The sequence below is a fragment of the Lissotriton helveticus genome, chromosome 6 (assembly GCF_964261635.1).
Source record: "Lissotriton helveticus chromosome 6, aLisHel1.1, whole genome shotgun sequence".
Taxonomy (NCBI): Eukaryota; Metazoa; Chordata; class Amphibia; order Caudata; family Salamandridae; genus Lissotriton; species Lissotriton helveticus.
The window spans coordinates 2,080,668,758-2,080,696,495 of NC_136067.1; the positions used below are offsets into that span (position 1 = coordinate 2,080,668,758).

The 27,738-nt window shown below is 44.9% G+C and overlaps 1 protein-coding gene across 3 annotated transcripts in view; it reads left to right on the forward strand.

The window, feature by feature from the left end:
* Nucleotides 1–27,738, forward strand: part of LOC144764020 (olfactory receptor 2D3-like) — a 143,138-nt gene that overhangs the window by 42,744 nt on the left and 72,656 nt on the right. Inside the window, exon 2 of one of the 3 annotated variants that reach the window (XM_078650151.1) lies at nucleotides 24,637–24,735. The exons of the other annotated variants lie outside the window; for them this stretch is intronic. The gene's annotated coding sequence lies outside the window, so the exon portion shown is untranslated. The remainder of the gene's footprint in view (nucleotides 1–24,636; nucleotides 24,736–27,738) is intronic. 3 annotated transcript variants of the gene reach the window in all.

The window sequence follows — 27,738 nt, forward strand, 5'->3', positions numbered from 1 at the left end:
AAATTTCTTTATTAACAGTATAATTTCAGATCTTAATCAACAGTGCAGTATATTCTCATTTTACATATATAGTTCATATATGATATCATCGTGACAGTAGGATACAAGCATTTTCATTTTGTTATTTAGGAATGTTCCAAACATAACTCCCCCCACCCTCCCCCTCCCCCCATGGCACTAGCCTACTTGACGTTGCGTTCGCTCATGATTCTGAGCTCTCTAAGCATGTACACTGCTTATTATGATCCTACTGTAACCGTATTGGAGGTATACAGGATTCTTCACTCATATTAGACACTTCTCGTGCACCTGTAAGGACGTGTACCAGACCCAACCCAATCAGGTCAAGTCGAAAGAGGAGCATCGTGGCTCTAGTGTATGCATCACTCCTGCCGCACTATAACTATTGCGTGTGGTCTGATTCTGAGTCGCTTCCTGTCTCAAATGACCCCAATAACGCGTTCCAATCCAGGGAAATGGGGTCTTTCCTAAGACCCCTACGTTCTTCGCTGTGCAATGCTATGCTCTCAGCCTTCTCCCATTTCACCACCTCCGCCCTCCACACCTCAGGGTCCGGTGGCCTAGGCGACTTCCACTTCATGGTTATGGTACATTTCACTAGGAGCAGGGCTAAGTCAGTGAATCGTGTGCCTACACTCTTTTTCCGTTCCACAGGGCCCAGTCCCAGTATGGTGTATTCCAGTGTGGTGTATGGTTTGGCGGGAACCAGCCTAGCCAGGTCATCCTGTATCATACCCCAGTAATACCCTAGTTTGTGGCAGGTCCATACCATGTGTACTATACGTGCATCCTCCGCCCCACATCTTGGACATGTGTCAGGTGTGTCGGGGAACATTGTGTGTAGGCGGTGGGGTGTCAGGTATGCCCTGTGTAAGAGCATGAGCTGTATGAATTTGAATTTCTGGTTTCTCGACACCTTCTTAGGGTATTTCAGAATCCGGTCCCAGTCCTTGTCCCTGAGCGGCCTGCCAATATCTTGTTCCCACTTATCTCGTAAGGGTTGCAACGAGACAGCCCTGCCCTCTCTTATACCGTGTGTTAACCATCTGGTCAAATGGCTTCCCGATCCCATCAGGTACTGCATTGTGAGTAGGGGGTTTGCGGGCGGCTCCAACCCGTCCGGAGCCCACACCTGTGTGATGTAACGTTTCACCCCTGCGTGCAGCAGAAACGATCCTCCGGGTGTGAGGTGCATGTTACGGAAGTCTTCGAACGCCATGATCCTGCCATCACTAAACAGGTCCCCTACTTGTGACACGCCCGAGTCATGCCATTCCGTAAGCATTGGAGTCGAGATTGTTCTCAGTCCAACCGGGAGTCCTAGCAGTGGTATCGTGGGGGCATAAGTTGACGTGGTAGACGTATATTTCACCGCTCGTTTCCAGTACTCGATCGCTATTCGAAGCAGGGGGGGCGTCGACCTCGGGACTTCCGCCCTCGGGAGCAGCAGGGTGTGGACACCTCCCCTGTTCCATTCCGCGTCTGACATGCCGATTTCGTATAGGTTGCGTCCTGCCAGCCAGTAAGCCAGCCATTGCAATTGGCAGTCAAAGTTATATGCCCGGAGGTCAGGGATCCCCATACCACCCACGTCCGTGGGGAGTTGCAGTTTATTCAGGCTAATACGTCGCCTCCCAGAGCCCCAAATCAGTTCAGTCAACAGCGTGTTAAGCGTTTTGAATATGGAGGCAGGGACCCTCACTGGCAATCCAGTAAAGTAGTACAGCAAGCGGGGCAGAACCACCATCTTGGAAATGGTCACCCTGCCCGCCACCGCAAGCGGCAGCGTAGTCCAGAACTGCACTTGTGAGCTCAGTGTCGTGATCGCCCTCCCCAGGTTGCCATCCAACAGATCCCTCATCTCTCTGTAGATCTGTATTCCCAGATAGCGGAAGGTAGTCTCCGCCACCTGGAAAGAGTGAGGCGCAAAGAGCAAGTGGGTCTCCGCTCTGGCGGCGGAGAAGAAAAACCCGTATGATTTGGGTTCGCTGATTGTAAGACCCGACATGGCACTGAAGCTATCAAATATTTCAGGAACAGGTCTCAGATCCCCCCCCAAGTCTCCAAAGTAGAGGATAATGTCATCCGCATACGCTGACACCACATGGGTCACCCCGTCCCTCTGTATGCCCCTGTGCTGTGCAGACTTGCGAAGTCTGCACAGTAACGGCTCCAGTGCCAGTATAAATAATAGCGGGGATAATGGGCATCCCTGTCTTGTACCCTTCGCTATGTCCAATTGCGCAGAGATGCATCTATTCGCGCGGACCCGTGCCGTCGGGTAGGTGTAAAGCAGCCTCACCCACTTAATATACTCTGGCGGTATCCCAAAGTATTCAAGTGCTGCTAGCATGTAGTCCCATTTAATAGAGTCGAACGCCTGTTTCAGATCTAGTGAGATGCATCCCTCCACGCCCGACCATCCCAGTGCACCTAACATAAGTTGGCTAAGTCGTCGTAGGTTCATGGCAGTGCTCCTGCCTGGCACAAAGCCGCATTGGTCTGGGTGGATGAGCGACGGAATATATTGGGCCAGTCTTGTTGCAAGTATTTCACTCAATATTTTATAGTCCGTGTTTAGTAGCGACAGTGGCCTGTAATTTGCCATATGTAAGCTGTCCCTGCCCGGCTTAAGCAGTGACACTATTAGGGCCTGAAGTGTGGTCTGCGGTAGGCCCCGTGACTTCAGTGCCTCCCGGTACACCTCAAGGAGCCGTGGTGCCAGAAGATCTATGATGGTTTCATAGAATTCCACTGGAAGGCCGTCCGTGCCCGGTGCCTTGTTCCACGTGAGTGTGCGAATGGCGTGACGTATTTCCGCCACCATGATTGGTCGTGCTAGCTCCTTCTTCTGTCGGTCCTTAAGTCTTGGTATCACTAACCCCTCCATGAAGTCCTCAAGTGCCCCATCAGGTAGTGGCGTGTGTGGACCGTATAGTGTCCCATAGTAATCTCTAAATGCTGTGTTAACCCTCAGCTGCATCGTTGCCATCGACCCCCCCCTTGGTCGAGTACCTCCAGTATTGGTAGCTGGACCGGTTCATCTTTCACCAGTCGGGCCAGCAAGGGTCCCGCCCTGTCCGCCTGAGCATGCTGTCGGCTCGTGTATTCTCTGTAGTACAGTATGCGAAAACTCCTCAAGGAGTTCCGCATGTTGGATGTGTGCTTCCTGCAGTGGTGTGAAGGGCACATTCGTGCCGGCAGCTTCACTTTCGAGCATGGCTAGCCGTCCCTCCACTTCCCGGAGTCTACCCATCACATTGTGTCTCATACCCACCTGTGTACTCATCGCCTCTCCCAGAATTGACACTTTAAAAGCGTCCCACTCTATTTGGCGGGAACTCGCCGACCCGCTATTCACGGCAAAGTAAGATGTGATGGCTTCCTCAAATGTTGTGCGAAAGATCGTGTCCTCAAGTAGGTCTGGTGTAAGGCGCCAGGTAGGTATGGGTGTTGGGGTCCTACCCCACTGGAAGATGACTTCCACCGGATTGTGGTCCGAGAGAGTCTTGCCCAAGTGTTCCGCTGTCGTTACCGCCCCCAGCAGTGTCGTGGTGCAAAAACATGGTCAATTCTGGTGTGTAATTTATGCGGTGGCGAGTAAAATGTGTACTCCCTGTCCAAGTGGTGTTTACCTCGCCATGCATCTACTAGGTTCCATCCCTCCACCCACTGTGCTAGCGCTTCAGCCTGTTTTCTACTCTCAGTTGCTTGTAAGGGCGGGTGGGACCTGTCTAGGGAGACATCCAGCACTGCATTAAAGTCCCCACCTATTAACCAAGGGAAATCTGCCCAATCAGCTAGTACTCCATTAATCTTTACTAGGAAGGCCGGTTGGCCCGAATTTGGCGCATATACACTGCCTATCACTACGGCGGAGTCATCCAACAACCCTCTGATGAATATATATCTGCCGTCGGCATCTGACCTCAGCTCTACTAGCTTGAAAGGGATTGAGTTCCTCAACCATACAGCTGCCCCTCTCGAGAATGCTGAATAAGAGGTAGCGAACAATTGCCCCTTCCATTTTTTAAGCAATTTCCCACTTTCTGTGTTTGTTAAATGGGTCTCCTGGAGGCAGGCGATTTTGACATTCCCACGGTTGAGTTGAGCTAGGATTCTGTGCCTTTTGTGGATAGACCCCATACCCCGAACGTTCCAGGTGCACATCTTGTAATCGTTAAGGGCCCCCATTCCAGATAGTAGCATGTAAAGTCAGTGAGCATTGCACCACGAAGCGGGTGCACATAATCCGCCATGAGTCCCGTGCCATTACAAAAAACAACCCCATAACTACAAGGTTCCCGAATAAAACCCTTCGGGATCCAAACATTACGGCCCAACGTGGGCACGCATTACATCTAAACATGTCTATATGGCGGGGAGCGGGAACCACTTACACCAGTCCAGAGTCTGTTGGTATCACTCCGTTGTGCCCTCAGCAAGTGGGTCCCCCACCCCCGATCGCCCTTACATATAGTTCATACGTTACCACCCGATGTCTTCCATAGCTGCAGTCACAGTTCATTCGCTTCTTGTGCTGTGATCTTAGGGAACAGTTGGAGGCTGTCAGCCGAGCCCGACATCTCCGTGTGTGTGGCAGAGCGGCCATCTGAGGCCACCTTGTCCTGAGCGTCGTGTTCTGCCAGGGCGGCCTCCGTTAGTTGACCAATTTCCGTCGCCCCTCGAGACCGGGTCTATGGCGACCCCCCCGGGGCCGTGGGTCTGTTCGCTCGTCCCATGGTCTCTCCAGTCTTGCTCCGCTCTTCCCGGTGAGAAGGTCCCTCTCTCTGGTCTTCTTCAAAGGGGTCCTGCGTGTTTGGGGGCGTCAGGGTTGTCTCCATCCACTCCGCTGCTTCCTCCGGGTTGTCGAAGAAGTATGACTTCTTCTCGTAAAGTATTTTAAGCCGGGCCGGGAACAGTAGAGCGTATTTCAGATTCCTGTCCCGCAGTTTGCATTTCACCCCCAGAAACGATGATCTAGCCCTTTGTACCGCCGGGGTGAAGTCCGGGTACACTGAGATGGTTTTATCTTCATAGCGCAATGGGGCTTTTTATCTCGCCACTCTCAGGACAGAGTCTCGGTCCTTGTAATGCAGTAGGCGCGCAATCAGTGGGCGCGGCGGCGCCCCCGGTTTCGGTGGTCTCGCCGGCATCCGGTGCGCTCTCTCCACACTATACATCGGTGTGAGGTCCTGGGGGCCAACGATCTTTTTCAGCCAGTCCTCCACAAATTGTGTGGGGTTCTTCCCCTCGCTTCTTTCCGGAATACCTAAAATTTGCACGTTGTTGCGGCGCGTCCGCCCTTCCGCGTCGTCCAGTTTGTCCCATATCATTTTCATCTGTTTCTCCATACTTTCGAGTTTTGTGGAGTGGACCGTTTGTTGGGGGATAAGGTCGTCCAGCGATATCTTGTGCTCAGTGACCTTCTCCGCCAGCTTGGTATGGTCTGCCCTGAGTAGCGACAGGCCTGTCGCCATAGTGTCCATCCGGGATTCCAGCGCCTCTCTGGATGCCTTGATTTCGGCTAGTATGAGGTCCAGTTTTGCGTCCTGCGAGGTCTTGCCCGTTGGGGGGATCATCTCCACATTTGAGGAGGCCAGTGGATCCTCAGATCCTGTAGATTGGACATTGGCGCCGGCTCTGTGGTCTTGCATCTTGGCCCTGTTCCTGCCCATGGCCCTCGTTAGCAGGGTGACAGTCGCTGCTGTCCTCCTCCACCACCGATTCGGTGCAGGTAAAGGTGACCCGCCCGCAATTGGTATGCCACAGGTGCTGTTTGTGTGCAGTCGCTGTAAGGAGTTCGTGGAAGGGTAGCCCACAGTGTGCGTCAGCACTGCGGCCTCCCTCCACAGTAGGCCTCTCCAGCACCCTCAGGGCTCAGAACGTTAGGGTGAAGTCGGAAAATGGCGGCCTCCTAGTTACTTCAATGTCCGTCGTGCGCCACTGTCAGGGTTATGGTGCACGTAGGAGACGCCGGTACGCCGGTACTGTAGACGCAGTGCCACAATGCCAGGAGCACCTCGGCGTGTCGTTAGGCCAGTTTCACCCACTCCTCTGCTCCACTCGGTAGTAATCGCCGGATAGCACGAGGGACACAGCAATCAGTGTTCCCCGAATCAGTGGGGGTCCTCCGCTCAGCGCAGTTCGTCCAGCGCTCGTTTACAGACCTTCTGGGTGCATTAGCTCAAAGTGGGGCAGTGGCGGTCAGCGCCACCGGGGCTCCAGCTTAGTGTGCCGAGGGAAGGCGCGCCCAGTCGGTGGCTCAGTGTGTCCGGCGCCGCCTCCGCTCGGTTCAGGAAGGGTCCACAGTTAGCCCTTACTAGCAATCGCCACCAATACTCCACGATGTCCGGCGAGCCCTGAGGTCCTCGCTGCCGCAGTGTCTCTCCAGCTTCACCGCTTATCTCGGCCGGCTCACCTTCCGTCAGTGTCCCGTGTCTCGCCCGAGCTAGTCCCAGTAGCGTCGGACCGCCCCCTCACTTCAGCCCACGGCTGCGCCACAGGAGCCAGGTCGCGTTCAAGCCGTATTCCGCGTTTGCTCACCGGCCGTCGTCAGGGACAGCAGACCACTGTCGGAGGTTCGCATCACCCCCCAGGTACCAGGGGAAGGATCGTGGCGATCGGGGGAGCAGGGGAAATCAGGATATTTTGCTTATGTTGTAGGCAGTGGACGGAGCCGCTCTAAAGCACGTCCGCCATGCTCAGCTCGTGGCCATGCCCGCCATGTAGGTCTACATATCACCCCCTCATGCATGTCACCACTAGTGGAGAAGAACCTTCAACTGACAAATGCACACTGGCCTACGAATAAGCACAACTGCTGATGGCACCAGTGATGTTTGCATCCCATGTTCTATGTATAACCAGTATTACCAATGGGAACTGCATGTACTGTCAATTAAATGTCATTTCACATGCAGCAGCACTATCATCCCATGATAGATAGTTGCCAGTGAGATACAATTGTCACCCAGATTTACTAAGAAATTGAGATAATTACTCACTTCACTCAGCCAGTTGTCTGCTCAATTGGATGTGGGCAGGGCTCTGCTGTCCCCAGGTCATAAAGACAATAGACAGAGCACAGCAGCATGCATCTACTACCACACTTACACTAACAGTTGCTCACCTGGAGTGTGGCACATGGACCACCACCAATATGGTTGGTGAAATGCCTGTCTGAAACACTCCAAGGTAACAATATGAGTTGTATGACTCTATCCAGGACTCACCCCCTTGTTGCCGCTGTTGGGTCCTCAAGGTCCGGGTAGACCACTGCAAATATGCGAGCCATCAGGGGGGTCATGGTCTGGTGCCTACCACTTCCACATTGGGAGGACCTCCATGATCCTCGGGTCCAGTGCTGCAGGTCCTCCCAACTCTTTTGGCAGTAGGCACTGCGTTGGTTATGAACCCCCAAGGTATGTACCTTGTGGATGATGGCTCTCTAAATGGCCTTCTTCTCATGGATGTTGACCTGTCTGGATTCAAGAGATAAAGAAACTGATTGTAACTACAACTGTACGGATATAGTTATCGTTGATACACATACTTTTTAACACCTAGCATAAACATTCATCAAAATTCTACGCAATGCGTGTCTCTGTCACATGCTAAGCACAATTAAAGCATGGATAGATACTTTTGTGGTCATTTGATAACTAATCCCCATCCCTGGTTATGAGCTACACTGACTGAGCCAGCCAACTAGCAACATGTAGGCCAGGCCCGTCCTATATGGAATGTGATGTGAGGTTCCATGACACATAGCACACCATTTGGACTTTCTGAAGGGTAAACTGCCTGTGAATGACTACCCATGTACCTTTACTGCTAGGCGCATTGCAATGATGCATATGGTCCATGGAGGCAAGTACCATACTATACACAACATTATAAGACAAAGGTCACAAGGTAAGGACTGGAATGAGTGACACTGAGAGCTACTCTCTGGGGGCTGTGTGGCCATGTGGACTACTCATATGAATATCCTAGTAAGTCATGAAGAGTTTGTGTTGGTTATCCTGCCATCAAAAGACACCACTTTTGCCATTTGTGGCACTGTAACAAGGATAACACTGAACATACTTATATGTAGATGAGTTATATTTCTAAATCTATTCAAAAGTAACCCACAATTTACATTGTTCATGCCGTGGATGTGCAGTAGGCCTGTACAGTGATGCAGCACTATTAGAAAAGTGTCAAGAGACCTGTGTGAGTAAGGCAACGGTCATTAGTGACCAGACACATTGACACTGTGGGTCCATGGACAGCAATATCAGCTCAGGGGATCACCTTAGTGACCACGCCTCATGTTATTCACGTAACAGCTATCAGGGCTACCAGTGGTACAGGTAATTCTTTCTGGGAACATCGATGTACCAGCAGGGCTAGTGGAACAATACTCTGTGCCTCAATTCTCCTGGCACAGTCAGGCCTAGCTCTCTGGAGGCTGAGGCTACGTATCCCACATGAACCTTACATTTCCAACAAATCAATGCAAAAAAGCAAAACTTCTGCCCATTTCAAATGTGAACATACATGTGTATGGCACTCAGAAAGGGTCTGTAAGGTATAGCTACCTCCCAGACAACTGTTTTTCAAAGTCTTATGTGGGCTGAGTGATCAGTGGGAGGGTATGCTTGGCTGAGTGCATCCTCAAATGAATATAACATTATACAGATATGGCTCATGGTGGAAAGCCTATACATAACATTGTACATATACCAAGATGTGAATTGAAAACTCTTTTTAGCTACCCTGAGCTTGAGCCCTACATCAGCATATGCATGTAACCCAAGTAGAACTCACCCATATCACTCTTTGTAATCACGATCTTCACTCCACAAAGTCCAGTGCATCACATGTAGGGGCAACACATTGCCTGCAATCAACATAAGCAGTGAAATTGAGTCTAATATGTATTTGGGAACCTTATCTGTTCCTAATGGTGAGCCATAGAGCTTGGCATGCATGAGAAATACCTCATCTACCAGGTCATTAAGCTCCTCTGGAGTATAGGGACAGGTACTGTCACCTGCAGTGTGTGCTATGATTGCTCCTAGAGGTGGCAAATAACAGCTAAATTGGAGGAGGTGTTGATAAAAGCAGTGTCCCAAGGCAAGAGGGAATTCTTTTGTACTGTTGCATACATGTAAAAATTAAGAATAGTTTCACGAGTAAAACAAGAATACAATGACAAAAATCCAATAGGTAGAATTGGAGTTATGGATTTATAAAGAATAAATCCAGTTATAATGCTTAGAGTAAACAAACTCCAACCGGGGACCTCTGTTTGCACTAGACCAGAATATATCCAATGTTCAGGCCGACCACGAAGGAGGGCAGACTGGCTACATGAATCATGCGGGTCCGGCTGAAAAAGAACCTTTGATGGAGTAAGCATCAAAGCTGAAGATGTTGATTGGACAGGAATTGACCTTAAAGAAATAAAAAGACAAGAGGAATTTGGCAAAACACAAACCAGTTGGTTTAATTAAATGCAGCAGCCAGGAAAGTCTCGACAGAATGCATCAGAGGAAAGTCTTTCAGTATACAAAGTTTTGGCTGGTATTATATACATCTTGTGAGGTACAATAAAACACGTTCTGCATACAGTTTCAGTTTTTAACGTCTTTATTTTGAAATTACTTCATAAAAGACATACATAATAATAATACAAGCATAACAGATAAAAAGACAAGTAATTTTTGCAGAAGAAAACTGCTATGGATGTAAAAGCTTTGATTAAATATACATATAAAGACGTCTATAAGAATATTAATACAGATAAAATGCAGAGTCCATAATACATTAACATAGATAGGCACTAGCAAACAGTATACAGTTTTTCAGCTTGAAATACTTCGAACATACCTAGATCTTATTAACCAGGCCCACCCAAGGAATTTTGCCAGCCCTATGGATAACCATTTGTCTGTATTAAATCTCAGGATGATTAGTGCTTCTCTGCTGGCCCTGGTGTTTAGTCTGTTACATATTGGCTTCAGCCACTTAAGTCTTGGATCATGGTAAGCAGTACATACAAATAGAAAATGACCCAAGGATTCCTTGCTGGCAGAGCAACAGGGACAAAATGTGGACTCCGTCTTCTGCCAACCTCTGGTGAAGTCCCTTAAAGGCAGAGTACCTATGCGAAACTGATGGTATAGTTTCCTATCTAAACTTTTTGGGATAATATCCCAATAGGTCTCTGTGTGTGGAACTATTTTATGAATCAAAAATAAGCCTGTCAGATTGGGTTTCGCCGAAAGCACAACGTGTTCTTCTTTAACCATGGACCAGAAGAGAAGTTTAAAATCTTTCTTTGTAGGGAAAGTGTGGGAACCCGGCTCTGACCAAAGTAATGGAAGGCCCATACTAGTAAGAGTGTTCTTAATAAGCATAAACCACGGTATTTTCCCTGCCCCTTGTTGCATTCTTACATTCTGTATCTCCTGGGCAAACATAGCAAGTTCCGGGGTAGACCATATGCGTCTCCATAACGCCACCATCCTATATTGGGCTTGATGACTAATAGAATAAAAGCCCATATCCATCATAAGCGGTAGAGCAGGCGTTGAAGAAGGGAGACAGACTAAATTACGGAAACATTTATTCTGAATCCTATCAAGGGCAGCCAGATCCACACTTCCCCAGATGTCCGCCCCATATAATATGGCTGAACTAATTTTAGCGCTGTAGATTTTAAGCGCAGGTAAAACTCTTTTGGTCAAAGAACAACGTTGCTCCTTCACTAAGCAGCCCGATAGACGTGCGAATTTCAAGCTTAGCGCCGCTATCTGTTCTTTCCAGCGTAGCCTATAGTCCATTGTAACACCAAGGTATGTCATAACATCAACCTGTTCTAGGCTAGACCCGTTCATTGTCACATGACTCCTCAGTGGTTTATTTTTTGTCAGGACCATGAACTTTGTTTTAGAAATGTTAATTTCAAGATCATTTTCATTACAAAAGTCCACAAATTTATTTATAGCCACCTGGAGGCCCATCTGTGTTTTAGCCAGAATTAGGGTGTCATCGGCGAAGATCAAAAGGGGAAATTTGGTCCCACCCAGTGATGGTGCATCTGCTGGGGTAGTTGAGAGGAACTTTACCACCTGGTTGATAAAGAGTATGAATAGGGTGGGGGCCAGGACACAACCCTGTCTGACTCCTCTGGTCACAGGGAAGGAGTCAGTTACCTGGCCCTGACGACCCCATCTAACTCTAGCGAAATTTTCCTCATGCATCCGGACTGTGATTTCCAGGATGGCTGTAGGAACCCCCATCCTCCTTAAAGCCGCCCACATCTTTCCCCTAGGGACCAAATCAAACGCAGATTTGAGATCCACGAATGCTGCGAATATATTGCCCCCTCGCAAAAACACAGTTTTCCAGTAAATCATTACAAATCTCAGTATTTGGTCAACTGTGCTAATATTAGCCCTAAAGCCAGCCTGCAAAGGGGACAGGATGTCAGTTTCCGTCATCCAGTGCTGAAGTTTTCCTAACAGCATTCTGGCGATTACCTTTTGAAGGGCGTCAATGAGGCTAATGGGTCGGTAGTTACCTGCTTCAGTTCTATCCCCTTTTTTGTATACAGGTAGAATCTCCGCCCCTTTCCACGAGTCTGGTATCCTTACCCCTCGGGCTATGGCATTCGCTAGGATGGTTATATAAGGGACCCAGTGTATTTGATCAAACTTAAATAAGTCCGCAGGGACACAGTCCATTCCAGGAGCTTTTCCATTCTGCACCTGTTTTAAGGCAGTGATAGCCTCTAATTCTGTGAAAACAAGCTGGTCTGATGGGGACACCACAGTCGGTACACTGGCATCTTCCCTAGAATTAAGGGAGATCCGTTCCGTGTTACTAAACTGTGTCGAGTAATGCTTAACCCATTGCTCTACAGGGACATAATTAACGGGAACTTGCTGGTCCCCGGTCCCTCCCCATTTAACAACCTCCCAAAATTTTTGTTGGTTGGTGGAAATACTTGCATTGTATAGATCTAACCAACGTTGTTCATCCCAGTTTGTTTTAGCCTCTTTAAGCACCTTCTTATAGATAACCCTTTCTTTTTTTATAACTATAGCTGACTTAGTTTTAATAGCAGCTATCAAGGAGCTGTGGGCAAGGCGGCAAGTCTTGTTGTACCATTTCGCTCCTGTTTGGGCTGGAGCCTTTGTGCTTCTTTTTACGGGCTCGATAAAAAGGTTTTTGATTTTGTCAAAAAGAGACTCGTGTATTGTCCCAATTTGATCGAGTGAAATACTTTCTTCTAGTATGGGCACCATCAGGTTTGTGGCTGCTAAAACCTCATCGGTAACCTTATCCGTAATAGTGGGATTTTCCAGAATCCTAGACCATCGTACCCTCCTACAGTCGTTCATAAGAACTGCCTCCGCTGTAATAAAATTTGTAGCGGAAACTAAGTGCAAATCCCCGTTTATTATTAGGTTTATTACTAAAGGATTATGGTCACTTTCTGGCCTTACGACTATCTCCATGTCCTCCAGCATGTACCAGTACTCCATCCTAATTAAAAAATAATCAATACGACTTGAATAAAGGGAATTATCAAACGTGGCTTTTCCCATCTTATCTGATTTAGTCCTCCCGTTTGCTGCACGTAGATCCCATTCGAGACAAAGACCTAACCACTGCAAAGCAGCCTCTGTTACTCTTTTGACAGGGGGAATGGAGAGAGGGGGAATATTCCAATAATGATCAACTTCCCCGTAACCCCCATTTTCCAAATTGGGAATCGGTTCGAATGAGCAATTGCAATCCCCTGCCACCATCACACATTTATCTCTGCCAATGCTATTCAGTATGGATTCTAAATCATCTACCGCTACCATTGGCTTCCCACCAGGTCTCCCTCTAGCATAAATATTAATTAGGATAATGTCTTGAGTATTTTTACTGGTTAGTTTTGAGACTAATATGTCATTACTTGGAGTAGGAAGGTTTGTAATTGTAAGACCTAAGGATTGTTTAATCCATATAACCAGACCACCTGAGGGGCGACCTTTTAAACCTTTACAGGCTGGTTTAAAGAAATTAAGGTAGCCAACCCGGTAAATAGCATCAGTTGCCCAACTTTCCTGTAACATAATAACATCATGTTTTTCCACAAAAGACCCCCAGTCTGCTTCTGACATTTTCCCTTTTAAACCCGCAATGTTCCATGATATGACTGTGAGGGTATATGATGGATTCTTAGACGGGATAACATCTGAAGCCACATTCCCCCCAGTGGTAAAGGGTCCTAAAGTGTGTTGTGGGGGATTTCCCCTGCCTATCGCTCCCTGAACACTTTCTCTAGCGCCTGATGCAATCCCTTCTGTAATGGATAAAGGATTGTTGAGGAAACGATTCGCAGCAACTCCAGTCACCCCAGATACAGATGGCTCATTATCAAGTCAGTCTACACATTCCAAACCAGATAAGGGTGCAAACCGGTTCGAAAGGTGGGGCTGAAATAATGGGTACAAGGGTGTTTCAAAGTGAAATCTTCCTCTAGATCTTTCCTGTCTGACGGGCTGTAATGGTGTATAGGCCCTGTTTGGATATAGTGACGGGTAAAAATAGTGCAAGGGTAGAGTCTGTACATCCCCCACTCTACCAAATCTTGCTTCCCTGCCAATATATTCTGCAACCCAAGGCTCTCTAAAACTGACTACCACGCAATCCCCCTCAAGATCTTTTTTGCTATAGCCTACCCAGTCCGCCCTCCTAACATTGAGGATTTCAATGTTCGAATTTGGGGGGAGTGGGCGATTTTTGTTCAGCCAGAATGTTACCTTGTTATTGTTACGTTCTGCATACTTGAAAAGCATCCCAGTCACAAATAAACAAGCATGGTCATCTAATAAGAATACAGATGCTCTCTACCTCAGGGAGAGCTGATGTGGGGTAGTGTGTATGTCTCCAGATGCCTGGCATGAGGAGAGTGCAATCACTACTATTAGATCTGAGCGCTGCCTTCGATACTGTGTCCCACCGTGTATTGATTCGGCGTCTGGAGGAAGCTGGAGTAGCAGGAACCGCCCTTCAGTGGTTCCGTTCTTTCCTTTCAGATCGAACCTTTAAGGTAGCTATACCACCCTGCCAGTCCACTCTTCATCCTTTGGTCCTGGGGGTTCCACAGGGCTCCTCGTTGAGCCCTACCCTGTTCAACCTTTATGTGAAACCGCTAGCTGCAGTTGTCAAACAGTGGGGTTTGACGATGACCTCATATGCTGACGATACGCAGCTGGCGGTGACACTGAGTGGAGACCCTGAAGTGGAGGCCCCTAGATTCCGAGCTGGACTTGTGGCAGTAACAAGTTGGTTGAGAACCAATTGCTTACAACTGAATACCACAAAAACTGAAGTTTTGGTCTTGGGAAAACATGCTGAGTTATGGGGAGATCAGTGGTGGCCTCTAGAGTTGGGCATTACTCCCATCCCAGCTTCCGAAGTGAAAAACCTTGGGGTCTGGCTGGACCCAGCGCTCACCTTCATAGGTCACACGAAGAAGGTTGCAGCCACCTGCTACGGTATCTTGCGAGGCTTAAGGCCGGTCCTCAAGTTCTTCGACCCTCCCACCCGTCAGCTCGTGGTCCAAGCCTCGGTTCTATCTCGGCTGGACTACGGCAGTGCGTTGATGTTAGGGGTAAACCAGGCAGAGGCATCTAGGCTTCAAAGGGTACAGAATGCTGCGGCACAGGCCATTGTTGGTCTTCCCAGGCATTGTTCTGTTTCCAGTACCATCTCGGCCCTTCATTGGTTGCCAGTCAGACAGAGGATTAAGTTTAAAGCACTCTGTCTGGCCTTCAAAATCATGAAGCTTTCCTCGCCGCCGGCACTTGCCAACTTGCTCATCCCCTACATCCCTTCGAGATCTTTGAGATCGGAGGCTCTTCATCTTGTGGTCTGCCCCCGTTTTAAACTTAGCAGAATGGGTGGCCGCTCTTACCGGGTGCTTGCATCGGGGTTGTGGAACTCGCTCCCGGTGCACATTCGAGCTTTGAATAACCTGTTCTCCTTCAGGCGTGCTATTAAAACTTTTTTGTTTCCTATTTCTGAGTAGTTGCTCCACCTTCTATCTTTCTTTATGCGTGTTATGTTATAGTATCTTTCTAAGCGCCAGGACGCCCCTTTGCTGGGGCCGCTGTGCGCTATATAAATATCGTTAACATAACATAACATAACTACATGTAGTGTGCATGTCATGTCCCACTTGGCTCATATGGTATTTATCTTTGTGGTATTTCTGGGGAACGGGATGCTTTGGTCAATGTGTTTTATTGGAGCCAATTGCCTCAGTACTGGAAAAAAACTTGATCAATCCCACAGATAGATAGTTGCACCATAGCAACTATCTATCTGTGGGATTAATCAAGTTTTTTTCCATGGGCGTGCTTTTGTCTTTGTGTTAAGAGAGACCCCACCTGTGACATGTTATTCAATAGGCATGGGTGTGGGTCACAGGACCTGCCTGACCACATATCTCAGTTCAGGGTTGCTGCAGAGGTCATCTTGGGTAATTCCGACAGCAACGATGCAATCTCACTGGAACTTCTGAAAATGATATGGGAGTCTCTTGTGTCATTTCTATCTCCATTCTCAACATTGCGTATACAGTTGTAATAGCATATACTTATATTGTCTTTACTAATATTAACATAGTCATGCATTCCTAAATCATGACTAGATCGACATCACTTTTACGGGTAACATCATTGTTATGCGTACATGGAGTATGGAATACTTTGATATCGTTACTTTTGGTATCAGCATTGATATGTGGGCTGAGGTGATGGTACACATTGACATTAGATTTATTGGTATTGCCACTGACGGCCCTGCACATATCATGGTATTCATTGACATAGTATTTACCCATTCAAACAAATGTAAGGAGCAAAGGAAGTGAAACATCATCGATCCAGCGAATGAAGATGATGCATCGCTTCTGAACTGCACAATCGATGAAGACTTCATCGATGAAACCTCTTGGAGATGTGGCGATCCATTGTTGTTGAGCCGCTTAATTCATTTTTAAAGAACTGTAGTCTTTCGAAGCAATGTCAGTAAGCAGCAGCAGCGTCGGCATCTAAAGACGATGTGTGGGTTCCGAAAGTCTCAAAGTCACTGATGCATCAATTTTGATAGAGCAGCACACCATAAATCAGCTTTCATGGGCCCAGTCCTGGATTGGCACCACTTGGCAGGGCTTGACTCACAAATGACACAGTCCAGGTGTTGTTGCAGGGTTGAAGGACATTTTGGAAGACGCTGACACTTCAGATCAGGGGGTAAACCAGCAAGCCCTTCGAGTAACTCTAGGTTCAAGTGATGTGGGACCAATCCTAGTCCGCATCATGGCTAGGATTTGAAGGCAGCAGGGCAGCACAGCAAAGGTGAAAATAAGGTCTTCTAGTGCAGCAGTCAAGCAGAGTGGCAATCCTTGCAGCACAGCAGTCTTTACTCCTGGCAGAGTTCTTCACAGGGCCAGTAATTGTTAGAGCAATGGGAAGAAACCCAATGCAGGCAAACTTGCACAAGAGCAGGATGAAGATCTTTCCTAATGCCCCTAAAGAAACACCACTGTGGCAAAGGTAAATATTTAAGTTCAGAAGCAGTCCGAGGTGCAAAAGAAGAGATAGCCTGGAAAATAGTTCCCTTTTATATGTTCTTTTTCTCTTTTACCGCTGAGCATTAATGTAAACCTTTTCTTGTGAGGAATTGGAACTGAAAGAAATAAGCATAACAATTATGTACATCCTACTCTACTCTCCTGCTATTTATGTAAACACTTTTAAACACCTCTATATACCCTATCAGTCCTTGTCTATTGTTGTTCCTCTTCTGCTAACATGCAGCTCCATTTGCCCCAAAAAATGTGGCTTTGCTTCAAGCACGTGATAGCAGGTTTCCTGCTCTTGCTTCCATGAGCAAAGCATTTTTAGCTATGACAGGTTGGGAACGCGTGCTCCCGCCCTGCCATAGCAAACTGCAAAGTTGGCAACCAGGGGCATTGCGGGAGCCGGCCCTGGGGTTGGGGGTCCTGAGGTCCATATAGGGCTCCAGTAGGGGAGCAATGCGGCCCTCCTTCCATCATGATGAAAGCCCCATGGTGGTGGTGGTCCCCGGAGCCGGGGGTCCCCAACAGACCCCTGCCCTTAATGTAAGTTTTCCCCTGGGGCTGTGTGGGGAGGGGCAGTAGCCCCACCTACTTTTTTATTACAATTGAAGCACTTGGGAGGTGACCCACAAGGCAACCCCGTCCATATTAATAGTGATGCCCCAGAGAGGTGGCGGTCCTGGGGGCAGTGTGGGAGTGCAGGAGCCCCCATCCTTTTTTAAATTAAAACCCCAGGGAGGTAGCAGTCCCTGTGGATTCAGGGGGGCCAAGTGCCCCCCACATTTTATTAACAAAGTCCCAGGGAGGTAGCGGTCCCTGGGGCTGCAGGGGCCCCTGCATAATAATTAAGTACTGCTCTAGGACTTGGTCCAACCAGGGGCTTAAACGAAGCGTAGTAGACTGTGCTTCATTTTTTTTCCCAGCAGGATTCATGTACTGTAAGCGAATTCCACCTAATTTTTTTTTTTAATGTTTTTTGGGGGCCCTGTGGGACCCTCTGTGTAGGCCTAGAGGGTTAGGGTGTTTCTGCCCTGCCCCTTTTTCTTATTTGTAATCATTTTTTAACCTCTTTCCTTGTGACTCTGTTCAACCGAGTCACAAGGAGGCTGCCAACACTTCTTGGTTTGAAGTATTGGCATAAACACTACTAGATCTGACCCCTATCTAACAGACCACTTTATAATTAGGGACCCACAGACAGCTTTAACTACACACTTCAAAGCTTCCCTAGCAAGGCACACTCATTGTAAATGGCCTGCTGGTCTGTGCTGTTCACTTTAAACAAACGTCAATAACCGCAGCCTATATACACAGAATACAGTGACTCCATCTCACTAGTGTGTATAGCAAATTAAAGAGAAAAAATGTGAGAGAAGGGCAGTAAGCACCTCACGTACGCAAGCCCAATGAGCTGCTGGATGGTACTCGCCAGTTTGCCCACGTTATCATCATTGATTGCTTACTTGGCCAGAAATAAAAAAGAAGAAACAGTGCATGCTTAAAGTTTCTCAGAGGTGTGAAATAAAACAGAGAATAAATTGTAATGAATGTGTGCCAAACAACACTGAGTTTGTATAGCTCACTCAGTGCCCACTGGACCCCAACCGCGAATAAGCGAAACTATTCTCATGATAAAAATGAGGTACCACTCACATGCAAAACATACTTTATTGAGTGCTGCGAGTGTCCTCGGGTTAAAAACCTGGCATGTATATGACTACTTTCACCCACGAAAGGCCAACATGTTTCGTTGCCAAAACTCTATAGGGAACTTCGTCAGGGCATTTGGGAAAACCAGTATTCACCTCTTATTCTTTACTGCACCATATTGAGTAGTTGCTGTTGTTCCTTGTACCTGCAACCCTCTTCAATGCAAGTACGATGCCAACAGGACACGTTTCGCCTTCTGGACTGAAAATGTCAGTCTCCACTGTACCAGCATTACGAAAACTCAATACCTCGAACAGGACAAGGTTAACAAGTTCTTAGCAAGTTCTTCATATTCAAAATGAACCAAATGCTCACATTTCAAATGCTTTCCAAAGATTTCCTACTGTCTTCATGGACAAGTTTTTAAAACAGGATGTTCTTTTACAGGAGTAAGTTGTAGTAGATCACCAAATACAATGAAATGTTTTCCTCCAAATAGTCCATCATAACCTGTTTTTAAAATCTGTTGCATTCCTTAATGTACAAAGACAAACATTAAGTTTGAGACCACGGTAACCTCATCAATGATTAAATGTTTTATTTTCTTCAGAACTCTTGAGAATTCATAACAAGCTCCTCTGGATAGCTTCTGACATTCCATTTTATCATCATGTTCAACTGGTAGCATAAGTAATCAATCCCTTTATTGTTGTGTGGTGCTAATCCAGTTGGCGCTGGATAAATGTGATTTTGTAGTTGTATGTAGATAACTGGTGAACACTTTAATTAAGAAACATTTTCCTGTTCCAGCTTGACCACTGAGGAACATTGGCATTATTTTTTCTTTTGTGCAGCAAATCATGTTGTATTTGTTGTTTGACTTTTAGATATATTTCAATATTTAGTAGTTTGCCTAACTTTTTCAACTGAATAATATCCTATTGTGCTTGTTGCATTGCTGTTTCTATCTCATTCATGGCTATTCCTGCTATATTTTTGATAATCGGTTATCCCAGTAGATCTTGACTCAATGAACTAGAACTTTGACTATTTTGAGAACGTTTCTAGCTATTTGAGCTGCAATAGTAGTTTCTTTTTCAATCTCATCATTTAACATTTGTAGAGATGTAGGAAAAATTGTACACTGATTGCTATATTTACTTGTATTAAAAGACTCTTCAAAGCAGTCGAAATCTCCAAGTAATTCAGTTTCACAACGCCCAGGCTTAAACAGTTGCAGAAGTGCTACATATAAACATCCCTCTTATCTGGACTTTTGCAACTGAGTTTTCTGTGATTAATACAATTTTCTTTTGCATGCTGTAACAAACATCCGTCACATCCAATTACTGCATATTTTTCTTCCTTATATTTTCAGTAACTTTTCTTTTAATATTTATTTGAACAAGTCTTTTCTCATGTGGATTTTTTCCCACATTTATTTTAATTTCGAACTTTTCAGATTTGGTTATTTATGATGTAACATAGCGAGCAACAGCAATTGAATTATTTGCAACATATTGAAAATCTATGTTTGCATTCCACTTTTTCGAAATAACTGGATTGTAGTCAATAATATACTTTAACTGTTTGGTTCTTTTTAAGTTGTATGTATTTTTCTGAGAATTCCGAGTTATTTTATACCTTATTGCTGACATGCTGACAAAAAAATATTTACTCCTCCTATAGAATAATTTGACATAGAAATCAAAAATACCATTTTGTATAACATTTCTCTTTAGACTTGTATTTTAGTCAACAGTATTTTCCACATTGATGACTTTGAAACCATAAAACTTGTTGTCTCAAGGTCTTTTCTCCTCCTTCTCTTGGAATGGCACTGGTAACATAGTTTTCAATGAAAGACAAAACAGTTTCATGAGTATCAGTTCCAAATGTTGCAACCTTCTTTATCTATAATAGCATGTGTATATGAGGAGCACCTCTAGCTAAGAAATCAGTAACTTCTCCAAGAGGAGGAATATTTTTATTGCATATAAATGACATCATATTTTGAAATATCTAAAGACATATACAGGATCCAAGGAACAGAGTTCCCCAGCTGTCTTTAATTCAATATTTTTTACATTTTAATTTGCTTCTCGTAGAAATTCAAGTAAATCTTCCCGCGCATATTCAGCACAGCTATGTGTTACAAACCATGTAGGTGTACGTAAGTTTCTTAACATATATTTAAGTTTAGATTAATTAGCTGTGATTCTAAATTTTCATCTCTTGTTGAACTTTGTCCATTAATTCTTTTGCAGAAATATCTGGAAGATGAACTCCTGTTTTAACGTGTGGTTCACTGCATATGAAAGTGCAGACAAATCACTTTCAAACAAAAGATTAAATATATATGGAAAGCACTGTTGAAATCTCGGATCCTCAGGGTACAATCTTGTCAAGCTGAATTCTGAAGTTGAAATCTGCACAGCTCGCTTATTATATCGTCCACCTTCTAGAGTGGGGAAAAGCTGTGGAAGAAAACGAGTTTTGAAACCTTTTTCCCATACACTCATGGGAGTTCTCGTTGCTTCCTTTATTTGAAATCATTCAAATCTGTTTCCTATCACTTCTTTTGAATGTAGAGGATGTATAGTATAAGGTTCATAAATCTCTTCTCTCCTAGACTTGTCCACTTTTTCTATTTGGTCACTTGAAATTTCAGATTCGTGAACCAGTCGCGAATCCACAAAACAAAAGCACAAATTCAGTGTACTACAACACAATACAAGTTTCACTAAAAGATTTTTTTATAATATTACTAACTCTATCAAATCAAGGGCCCGATATAGGTAAATACCATTTACCGATTTTAAAATATCAAATTTTACCGAGTCGGTATTTTAGAATGGGTAAATGGTATGTAGGTATTCATTCGGTATTTTTTACCTGAATCGGTAAAATTCGGTAAATACCGATTTGGTATTTACCGAATCGGTATTTCCCATTAATTTCTATGGGCCTCCAGGCCCATAGGAATGAATGGGGAATACCGATTCGGTAAATACCGAATCGGTAAGGGGGAAGACCTACAAGGGTGGCAATCTCCATATTAAGATCTACCTACAAGAAAGCCATACTAACCAGGAAAAAGGATATAAAAGACAATGCTTGGATGCAATTACTTGACCCTGAGGTTATTAAAAATAGCGCAGAGTTTTGGAAGGTAGTTAATCAGCCATTTTTTTCAAATGAGGATACTCCTTCCCTCGAATCCAACATCCCGGATGATGATTGGATTAATCATTTCGAAAAGATATACTCTAGCGTTCTTAATGAGGACCTGCCAAATCCATCCCTTTACACTCTGGAGGTCCCTGGTGTAGTCTTTGAGGTCTATGAAGTCGAGAGGGCAATTGAACAGACATTAAAAAACAAGGCCCCTGGCCCAGATGGGGTCCCAGCCGACTTTTTTAAAAGTGATCCAAAACTGTGGTCTAGGGTTTTGTGCAGGGTCTTCAATGTTCTGAGCCAGAACAGCATCCCTGTCTCCTGGAAGGAGTCTGTAATCATCCCAGTCTTTAAGAGGGTAGTATGGTTGACCCAGCGTGTTATCGCCCAATATCCCTTATTGATTCATCAGTGAAAATCTTGGGGCGGATCATTCTCTATAGATTACAGACGTGACTTGATGATAGAGGGGTTCTATCTAATATGCAATACGGCTTCAGATCTAAGCGTGGTACCTTGGATCAGTGCCTAAACCTCCAGTTACTAGTGGACAAATATACCAGGGCCAAAGATGGTTCAATGTATTTGGGGTTTATGGACCTATCTTCGGCCTTCGACCTCGTGAACCGTACCAAACTTTGGCATATCCTGGTTGATCCAGGGCTTGACCGTGTTCTTGTGAATCTGTTGGCGGACCTTCACTCAGGCCTTTTGGCCTCTGTTAGTGTTAGTTTAGACGGGTGACGCACCAGCCATTTGGAATCTAAAAGAGGGGTGAGGCAGGGGTGCATTCTGGCCCCTCTGCTATTTACAGTTTATATTAATGCCCTTGAACCTGTGCTTAAGGAAGCGACCCCTGACATACCGCGCATAGGGGAGACTTGTGTACCGGTCCTCCTATACGCGGATGACGTTGTGCTTTTGTCACATACAGGGGTCGGGCTACAACGGTTATTAGACTCCTTTGGTCTATTTATGAACTCCCTAGACCTTAAAATAAATGCTAAAAACGTGTTATTGCTGTAAGGAAGAACTATGTAGAGTGTCCACATTTCCGTACTTGGGGATCATTTTTGAGGATAATGGTAGCTGGGGCCCACAAATAAAAAATAGAAACAGCGCCCTTGTAAGAACATCGTCGGCTATTATGGGCTTTAGCAGAAGATTGGGGGCAAGGCCAATCTCAGCCCTTATGAACATTTATAAAGCCAAGTGCCTGTCTGTCGCCACCTATGGTTGTTCATTATGGGGCTATGGTCCGACAGACTGTCTTCAAGTTACAGAGAACAAATTTTTTAGATCAGTCTTGTCTGTGCCCCAATCTACGCCATCTTACTCTGTCCATTCTGAGTTGGGGGCTGGTTTTATAACAGACATAATCAGAGTGGCCCCTTTAATTACGTGGCTTAAGACTTGGCTGAATGAGGAACTGTCCCTTAATCGGTCTATCTTCAATGATTGTCTCTCGCTTGATAATGTACACCAAATTAAGTGGCTGACCTATGTAAAAAATGGGTTTAATGTACTGGGAAGACCTCAGCTCTTTTCTTCACCGGAAATAATTACACATAAAGACATAGCCATAACCAAAAGGGATATGTATACGAGGTTGACCTCAGTAAGAGAGGAAAAGGAGCTCATAAAACCAACTGTAAGAGCTAAACTCTTGGTTGCCAATCACCCTGGTCCAGAATTTTATCTTACCTTGGTTAACCGCCCCTTTCATAGGTTCCTTTTAACTCGCTTCCGTCTAAACATGATACATTTGATATTAGGTCAATATCCAACATGGTGTAAGACATGAACAGTCATTACCATGTTCCTGCGATAATTTTTCTTCGCAGGACACCATGCACTTCATGATGTTTTGTGGTCATTTCATAGAGGAGAGGAGAAAGTTTCTTGTGCCTGTTCTTAAAAAGGCAGGGTTTTTGCAGGTTAGGCCAGCACTTCTTTACCTGCAGCTATTAAATAATCCTAGTGTCATCTTCCATGTAGCCAGTTACTTGGTGGGCGCTGTGCGCTCAAAGAACAAGCTCTTGGGAAACGTGAGATTGACTACATCCTTATGAAGTTTGCATTCTGTTATACAAAGGATACCGTGTATTGGGAGTAAGGACAACGGAGTAGAGATCAATTTATATTGTGATAAATGTTGATTTTAGGACAACGGAGGAGAGATCATTTTATATTGTGATAAATGTTGATTTTATGAAACTAGTGATGTATTTTTAAATTTTACTCCTTCCCTTGTTTTTAATATGATTGTCTTTTTAAAAAATAGCCACTGAAGTATATTTGAAATCTTGAATGATGTGTGTTTTGTTTTGTATGAATTCTTGATACTGTGTATTTATTGTACTGCGCCTTTTTTTGATATTGATTTATCGAAATAAAGTATTTTGACTGACTGACTGACATTGACACCCTGTTGCATCCCTGACTAGTGCATGGGTGCACATGTTGCAGACATACATGCCCTAAGGGCATGTATGTCTGCCACATGGCACTATTAAAAAAGCCCAAAATTGCTTTTTTAACAGTTTTCATTATTTATCACCAACTTGTAGTTGGTGGTAAATAACAAATCCTTACACGTGAAAAGCACTCACTTGAGTGCTTCCTACATTTCAGATTTGGTAATTTACCGAATCGGTAGTTAAGAACTTGGTAATTTACCGATTCCTTAAATTACCGAATCAGTAAATTACCGAATCTGAAATGTAGCCAGCTACATTTTAAATGCCTAATTCCGGTCGGTAAGGGCTGAAATTCAGTAATTTCGGCCGTTACTGACCGGAATTAGGCTTCCTACATCTGGCCCTTAATGTGATAATTAACTTCAATCTCACTGACTCTCTAAAAAGAGTTCAGCAGTGCAACACTACCTTCTAAATTATATACTATTAAATTATTTATTTAAGGCATCCGTGAATCCACTTCAATGGTACACTGGGGGGGCCACGCTGACAGCCGCAACAAGAGAAAAAAAACAATTAATGCCCCCCAGTTCCATTACCCAATGTTGGCCCGGGGACCCTGTCTCCCTGAGCCCAGCCATTTTTTCTTGAATTCAGAAGGATATGAAGTCTCAGCTTTTTCAAACCTATACAAATTCTGGTATCACTCTACTATCCCACCAGGAAGAAAAGAACCATGTCGAGTCTCATTCACTTCCAGAACCTGTGCAAGCCACTGCAATAATAGGCACACATGAAGGACAAAAAGCACTCACAAACAGGGTAAGACTACTGCTTAGTAAAAATGTTGTCTACTGTGTAGCGGTAAATCATTATTGTATAATTAACACCCTACATGACCATTGTAGTTCCACATCCAATTATCAGTTTAAACCAGCTTTCAGGTTACAATGGCCTGCGACATTCTTTAAGGTGATACCTAAGTCGGTGGCACAATAAGTGCTGCAGGGCAACAGGTAGGATTACATGTACATGCCCTGGGTGTATGGTATACCAATTTAACCATGTATATGGAGGTGAGCACAAACTCTTTAGCAGTGGTTATCATATATAAGGCAAACAAAAATGAATTCAGTACAATAGTGGATGGTAAAGGCAAAAGGTTTTAGTGTGACCTTGCAGAAACAGCCAGGTCTAATATTGTTTCATCAACAAATACGATTCAACATTTGATAGAAATGTTTGTAATGGTTGTTGCAATACAATAATACTGGAATTAATGTCAGAACTATACTGATGGCAACCAGATCACAAAAAGCATGACAGCAGTAGTATTGGTATTTTATAGAATGGTTCAAATATTGTGAAGCATCCCACTGTCTTACATACACAAAAACATGTAAATGTGCACATTTGCAAGAAAAGAACATAACAAAATGTATGACAAATTAAGGAAACAGCATAACTAGCTTTGTCACAAAGGGTACTCCATTACAACTGCAGCAGAGTACCCTCTCTTCATTGGTTGGTGCTACCTTTGCTCATATGGGGCTGTATTATAGAAGGTGCCCCGGGGGCACTTTGGTGTTCCAGAAGTGCAGCCTCTTCTATAATACAGACAGCGCTGGTGCACAAGTAGCACTATCTCAACAGGGCGTACGATCATTTGCATCGGGGCATGGCCCCATGCACATGACAGAGGGCCTGATTTAGATCTTGGCTAACAGGTTATTCCATCACAACGTTGAAGGATATCCTGTACGCTGAAATATAAATCCAATTATTTCCTATGGGATTTACATTTTGGTGGACAGGATATCAGTCACCTTTGTGATGGAGTAATCTGTACGCCAAGACCTAAATCAGGCTGTGATTTTTTTTTTATCTCTGTGCTGTCGTCGTATTTTGGACATGGCCACAAAGGCAAAGAAACTGTCAGGATTTGCACTGAAAGTGCACCACAAAAAGCTAGTGCATTGTCACTGTGCCCTGTGAAGGGGAGCAGGGGAGTCCTATGGATCTCTATCCTTCTTAAAAGTATAGGCATGTTGCCGCCAGCACAGTGAAACCGAGAATGGATTTGAAGCAGCCGATCTGTATTTCACTTAAATGCTCTGTCCCAAGGTCATCATAAATTCCTAGCTGCCCTGAGGACAGGAAATTTTTCATAAAAGGGTGCAATATCTCTGTTTGCTCATGGTACACCTAATTAAAGGTGCACCATTGTGCAAACAGGAAAAGTGTACCCTCTTGTATTAAGGCGCATCATGTTAATGAGGGGTTTTGAATTACTTGAACCATGTAGAACCATAATATGCTAACATTATGTCTCTTAAATTCCCCCAGGAGATACCTCCATTGACTTATTTCCATGCTAAATGTAGTGTTCATGGTTTGTCATTACCTCTATTCATAGGGAAGGGGAGATAACATTTTAAATGTGCTATTTATTTTATGCGATAGTTAATATCACCTATAAGCATTTTTTTCCACCATTTATATTTATTTTAACTATGTCTTGCATAAGAGGTAAAAGCAAGACAGTCAGAAAACCCAAAGAATGTACAGGCCAATCATGGGGAGATTAGGTGGTGGGATGGTGCGAAACATGTCTTCCATCCGACGTCAGACATTTCTGTTGCTAGTTCTTGACCATAGATTTCAACAGCTGACATGCAAGCAATGTTGAGGATGATTGTTCCTTAGTTCATATCATATACCTCCAGGTCTTCAAAGCAAAACATTTCCTCTTTGTCCTTTGAGTACAGGCTATACTCAAATGTTTGGCAACCTGTTTATTTCTTCCTCTGTTAAGTACTGATTTTGTTGACCACACAGGATGTGGAAGACCACAGATAACTCCACAACACATCAATTGCCTTGTGTTTAACACTGCCAAGGGCCCCCTAATAAAATTACCTAGTATAGGAATTGGGAGTCGAGGACAGTTTTTAATTCACACTCACACACTATCACTGCACACTCATTCACCACGAAACCAGCTCCTCTGTAAACAAGCGTTGAAGCAAACCTGCGACACATTCGGTGTCACCGGGTGGAGCCGGATGATGAAGTATGCCACCAACTAGGTTGGTGGGTGAGGGCTTTCAAAATAAATATTATTTATTTCTTCTGTACAAACACAGAGACTAGTTCCCATTGATAATACAAGTACTGATTTTGAACATACTTCCCTTTTGAAACTCTACAAACATGGGGACCTGTAAAGTTAAACATGGGGAGTAAATAAACAAACACTAATGTTTTCTAGGATTCAATCATCCTCAGGATGTATTGCTTAGTGTAGCTGAGCCTAGTTGAGTTTGTCTACATCCTTTGTTTAATTGGCCATATGTGAATACCTCTTTGTCGAGCTTGGAGACCATCTTCTGAGATCTCACTGACCCTTTGGGACATGCTGTCTAAGCATCAGACACAGACTGTTAGTACTGGAATCCTTTATAATGGGGACTCCTATCACTCTGTGGTGCCTCACAGTGCTGGATGGTGACTGCACCATAGCAGTGAGGGCACTGGCCCTCTCACCTATTGTGGCATACAATACATGGAGGCTACAGTATAGCACAGGGACATTGCCTTGTAGCTCCTAAGCACTTAGAGACACATTCTCCTTGAGGAGTCACTCATTGAAAAGGCATAATGGATGAGCAATGAGTTGCAGTGATGGTTAGAGGAGATGAAGAGTCTGCTTGTGTCTTATCACCACCTGTCTTCAATCTTCCTAGTTTCAGCTAGACCGGACGTCTAGTGACAAGATGCAGGTGAGGGCAAGGGGTGCTCTGTTGAAAGCTTTAAAGATATATT